The sequence below is a fragment of the Eschrichtius robustus genome, chromosome 11, assembly GCF_028021215.1.
Source record: "Eschrichtius robustus isolate mEscRob2 chromosome 11, mEscRob2.pri, whole genome shotgun sequence".
NCBI classification, from domain to species: Eukaryota; Metazoa; Chordata; class Mammalia; order Artiodactyla; family Eschrichtiidae; genus Eschrichtius; species Eschrichtius robustus.
Genome location: NC_090834.1, coordinates 23,495,669 through 23,501,352, shown reverse-complemented (window position 1 = coordinate 23,501,352; position 5,684 = coordinate 23,495,669). Strand labels below are relative to the sequence as shown.

Genomic DNA, 5,684 nt, shown 5'->3' with positions numbered 1-5,684 from the left:
CCGCGTGTGGCTGCAGCCTGTGCTTCTCCCGTTTAGCATCTTCAGTAGATGGGGGCTGTGCATGAGCCCTTCATCTTCCCCGCAGACACCACTGGTGCTTGCTCGGCCTCGCGGGTGATGCGGGGGGCACGGGGGACAGTCCTGTGTCCCCACCTTCTTGGGCTGCAGACAGGCCACGTTGGTCCTGTGGTGACTGGGGGCTCCCAGGAGAACCCCACCGCAGACCTGGAGAGGTGGCCCCAGAGAAGGTGGCGTACGCCTGGGGCCGGGCCTCACCAGCCGACCCTGGGCCACCTGCAGCAACAGGCCTCTCGCCGTCCAGGGGCTGGGTGTTCGGGCGCCGTGGGGATGAGCTGCTGTCTGCACCGCAGCCGAGTTTGTATTGTTGAGCCCGGGGAGGCCCCTGGGTGGCTCCTGGAGAGCCTGGTCGCATTTCTTCCTGCCCTTGGCCTTAGAGCTCATCACGGTTCACGCCGTTTCTGTTTCCAAAAGGACCTGTGTTCATAAAGACCACGTGTTAGGACACCACCAAAGTGTCTAGAAATCCGGGCCAGGAGGAGTAGGGAGGGGGATTGGCTGTGCCCGCCAGTGGCCTGAGAGCCCTGCCCGCCCACAGAGACCTGGCCCGGGGCCTGTGGGGAGGGCGTGGCCCACGGTCCCCAGCGCTGGCCATCTCTGGGTTCCAGGAGAACTGCGCCATCCTCGGGGAGCTGGTAAGGCTGCAGGCTCAGAAGTCCTGCCTGCTGGGGTTCAGCACGCGTGCCGACTCCGTGCTGGAGATGAACGCGGCCAAAACCAGCCAGGTGGTGGCCACTTTCCTAGGTAACCCCGCCTCCCCGAGTCCCAGTGGGGACGGGGGTCAGGCGGACCTTGACTGCACCTGGTGCTGCCTGAGACCCCACTGTGTCAGCCCTTGGGGGTCGCCTTCCCCAACCCTTCATTCTGCCTCGAGGCGCGTGGGGTGGGGGGCGGCTGGGGGGCTGCCACAGGGACATAGCCGAGCCTCTCCCCTCCGCCCGCAGATGAGCTGGCCCAGAAGCTGAAGCCCCTCGGGGAGCAGGAGCGGCCGTGATCCTGGAGCTAAAGAAGGCTGAGTGCCAGAGGCGGGGCCTGCACTTTGACGGGCCCATCAACGTCTAGGACCTGCGCTACTACATGAACCAGGGGGAAGAGACGCGCTACCACGTGGACCAGCACCTGCTCAATGAGTCCTTCCCCATGCAGGTGGTCACGCGCGGGCGGCTGGCCATCTCCCAGGAGCTGCTGGGGCTGACCTTCGACCTGGAGGAAGGCGCCAACATGTGTCACGAAGATGAAAGGCTCTACACGGTCCGGGACGCGGCCTCGGGCAAGGTCATCCATCAGCAAGTTCTACCTGGACCTCTACCCTCGGTGCATGCGTGGGGGAACCTGTCGGCCGTGGGCCGGGGCTCCTCTGTGGAAGCGGGGCCTCACCCACGTCCCTCCGCAGGGAAGGGAAGTCCGTGCACATGGCCTGCTTTGGCCTGCAGCCGGGCTGCCTGCAGCAGGATGGGAGGCGCCAGATCGCCATCGCGGCCATGGTGGCCAACTTCACCAAGCCTACGCCCAACCCGCCCTCCCTGTTGCAGCATGATGAGCTGGAGACCTACTTCCATGAGTTCTGGCAAGCGATGCACCAGCTCTGCTCTCAGGAGGGTGCGGGCGAGGGGCTGCAGGCAGGGGGCGGGGAGGGCCCGGGCTCTCCCGTGGTCCTCAGGCAGGCCCTCGCCACCGGATTCTTCCGCTGATGTCACCCCGCACGTGGTGACGCCCTCGGTGTCAGTTTCCATCATCAAACCCCACGCATTGGGCACGTAAACAACGGAAGTGGATGGCCTCGAGACTCTGGAGGCTGGAAGTCCCAGATCAAGGAGTCAGGACTGGTTCCCTGCATGTTAAATACATGTATTCAAGAGTTGCCTTTAAAAAAGACAAAATAGAAGAAAGGAACGTTGCATGCAAGTCTGGTGACAGGCGGTGATGAGAACCAGAGGGTAGGCTCTGGGGCCGGGAGCGCCGTGCCCTGTGAGGCCCTGGGGCTGCTGCCAGTCTCGGTGGAGGCTCAGCAAGTCCCAGTGACTTCCCCACGGTGGGGTCCCCAGCTGAGCGTCTGGGCCCAGGACCCAGTGCTCGTTCAGTCTTCCTGCGGTCAGCCCTTCGTCCTGAGAGCGATGCTCTCACAGGCTGCAACCGGAGTGCGTGGGGACACTTTACTGAGCTGTGCAGCCGTCACTACTGCCCTGTTCTGGAACATTTCCCTCACCCCAAAAATGTCCCTCACGCCCTTACTGATCATTCCCTCCCCTCCCCTCCCCTGCCCCTGACAACCAGGAACCCACTCTGACTCTGTGGATCTACCTGTTCTGGACGTTTCCCCTCAGTGGGGTCACACCCTGTGTGTCCTTCTGTGTCTGACTTCTCTCGCTGAGCATCGTGTTCTCAGGGTGCATCCACGTGGCAGCGAGTGTCAGGGCTTCACAACTTTGCGTGGCTGAGGGCCGGAAAGAAGACAAACAAAAAGAAAGGCACATTGCCTGCGACTCTGGTGACAGCCGGTGATGAGAACCAGAGGTGAGGCTCTGGGGCCGGGAGCGCCGCACCCTGTGAAGCCCTGGCACTGCTGCCAGTCTCGGCGGGGCACGGGCAGCGCCGTCCCCCAGGGGCTGCTGGACAAGCTCATCAAGTCCCGGCTGGCCAACCCCGGTGCGGCCGGGCCGAGGGAAAGGAAAGGGGCTCCCGGACCGCCCGGCTGGAAAGCGCGGCCTGGACACAGTGCCAGCCCCCCGTCTCCTTCCTCCCGTCCCCCAGGCCTCTTCAACCTGTGCCAGATTGTCCTGGCCAAGGTGGACCAGGCCCTGCACACGCAGACGCCCTCGGACCCGGCCCAGGAGAATGCCCGCCTCTGCCAGGAGATCCTCGGGGTCCCAGCCACGCGAGGTAGCCAAGCGCGTGCCGGGCCCACCTTAGCGGTCGGTTGGCGGCTACTGCCCAGGTCAAGAGGATCCTCTGGTGGTGTGTGAAGGGGGACCGGCTGACGGGCTCTGGCCAAGGCCCGCTGACCTCTGGCCTCTTCCTGCCTGGGTTCCTGGGCTGCTCCCTCCAGCTGTGGCCCTCGGAGTCCGAGGGTGGGGTGGGCGTATCTGCACGTGCTTTCTGGAGAGCCTGCAAGAGGCAGGAGAGGGCTTCATAGCCCAGATGGAACGCGTCAACGAGGTTTGCCGGTGCGTGTAGGTGCGGAGACGCAGTTCACTCCCTCGTGAGCGCTTTAACCCGCGCTCTCCCCATGCTGGAGGGCGAGCCCTGACTCATCCCTTGGAGCCTCGGGCAGCTGTCCTTGTAAGAGGCTTAGGGGTGAACCCCCGTGAGCTTCAGCAGAAAGTTGGCAAAGATTGATTTGTGTCCCTCCACTGAGTTGCCCACAAGGTCCCCGTTTTCTACAAGTGTTGGGCCAATACTCCCTCTAGTGGCAGGGGACCCAGACAGGGCTGCTTTGAGGCCCCAAGCTCTGCGCTCTGGGGAAGGGGCACGGAGCGGCCAGGGGGCCGGGCAGGAGCCTCTCCGCGTGTGTCCCAGGGACCCACCTGCCTGCGACCTTCGGCCGCCTGGCAGGAAGACACAACGCCCAGTCCTATGGCTACCCGTGCAGCGAGGTGTACTCCGCGGACACGTTCCGCACACGCTTCAAGCAGGAGGGCGTCCTGAGTGGCAAGGTGAGAGGCCATCCTGCCGCGCAGACCAACACGGAGGTCCTTGGCCTGGGCGTAGATGCTTGTGCCGCCCGCCTGGGCCTGCCAGGCTCTGAGGGCCCTGCCCTGGACCCCCTGCTCCCCTGCCCTTTGTTCAGTCACAGCAGAGGTGGCCACACCCACACCCTCAGTGAAGGCGGAGCTCCACCCTCCTGCAGCCCCACACCCTCAGTGAAGGCGGAGCTCCACCCTCCTTCAGCCCCGCCCCCTCTCAGCAGGTTGCCATGGACTACAGAAGCTTCATTCTGAGGCCAGGCGGCTCCAAGGATGCCAAGGGCATGGTGAAGCTCTTCCTGGCTTGCGACCCCACGCAGGATGCCTTCCTCCTGAGCAAAGGGCTGCAGGTTGAGGGCTGCAAGCCGCCGGCCTGCTGACGGCACGGGGTTCTGCCCACCCAGGCGGGCCCGGTGCCTTAGCCCCCCCCGCCGGGGCGGGGGAGGGGCCGCGTGTCCTCCCAGCCCCTGAGTCCCTGGCGGCCGGCCTCGGCCAAAAGTCTCCACCTGGACGTGTCTGGAGAGCCTGGCATCAAGGCTCCCCCTTGTTGCACTAATGCAATCCCTTCCTGGGGAGCTTTCCTGGTAACAAAACTGTTCTTTGAAAATGCAGCCATTAATAAAAAGACTCTACTCCTGGTCTCTGCCTGCCGTCCCTTCCACCACAGCAGTGGCATGGGGGCCGTCACACTGGGGGGAGTTCTGACCTTGGTCGGGAATCAGCCCTGGGGCCGTGGTGATGTGTCTGGGTCACTGGGAGACGGCTGAGCTGTGGGGTGAGTTCAGACACCGATGGTGCCCCGCATCCCAGCCGGGCAGGCTCTCCAGTGAGGGGGTGTCAGTTTCCTGCCGGCCTCTTGCCCGGCACTGTTTGGCATGTCGGGGGCTGTGATTGGCTGGAGCTGGTTCTGGCGGTGGGCACAGCTGCGGGAAGCCCGGCTGTGGCTGTCCCTGTCCCCGTGCGCTGTCCTCCTGCTCACGGCCGGCCGGCTGGCTCCCTCCGCTCATCGGCAGCTGCTGAAGTCTGTACCACAGCAAGGGGCCGCCTTCCTGCGTCCTAGCAATTCTGCCCAAAGGCCTCAGGGATGCGGTTTGGCGGCAGTAGGAATCCAGAGAGGGTGCTGCCCCACTGGAGCGCTAGGGTGGGTCTGGACCGTCCCGTGTGTCCTTCCCTGGCCTTTGAGCTCCTCGGGAGCCCTGCCTCCGGCCCTTCGCCCCCACAAAGGACGCCAGGCAGCGGAGCGAGGGCGCGGGCAGCGCCCCGACCTTCTCCCCGGGGCCCAGGCGGGCAGGCTGTGCCACGTTCTGTCCTCCCCTCAGCCTGCCCGCCCGTTCTCACCCGCCCTGGGCCAGTCGGCTGTGGACCAGGCTGTGGTGTCTGCCCTTCTGCAGACCCGGCTCAGCTCCCTGCACCCACTTCTGTGCCTTCTGTGTTCTGGGCTGGTCGCAGGCCCAGAGCCGGTGGGCAGGCACCCCGTGGCCGGGAGGGCTGTTCCTGCGAATTCCCTGGGGCTCGAAAAGGAGCACAGCCGGCCTTCCATCCGGCACTTCTCCATGGACATGGAAGGGGCGTGTCGAGGCCTGGGGGCTGCTCGTCTTCCCGTGCACCGAGCCCCCCGATGGTCCCCGCGCAAAATCCAGGTGTGGCGTTGGCACCCCAGCCGTGTGCCGGGCAGTCTGTGGCGGGTGCCACAGGCCTCGGGCTGGTGGGCCACAGGGTTCCCGAGCGGCAGGTCAGGACTGAGAGGGTGAGGCCTTTCCCCGGGTCCAGGGCCCAGACTGACGGCGGCTGGAGGCCCCTCCGTTCACCGCCCGCACCCCCCCAGCCCCTGCCCTCACGTGAGCCCCCAGGGCTGAGCTCAGGTGTTGCATGCCCAGGCTCCCCGGCAGCCCAGCCCGTTCCCACTCCTCCATGGTCACTGAA

The 5,684-nt window shown here is 65.3% G+C and overlaps 1 pseudogene; it reads left to right on the top strand.

Annotated features, from left to right (window-relative positions):
• The first annotated feature begins 692 nt into the window (after positions 1 to 692).
• On the top strand, positions 693 to 4,141 carry LOC137772151 (thimet oligopeptidase-like; annotated as a pseudogene).
• The last annotated feature ends 1,543 nt before the right edge of the window (positions 4,142 to 5,684 follow it).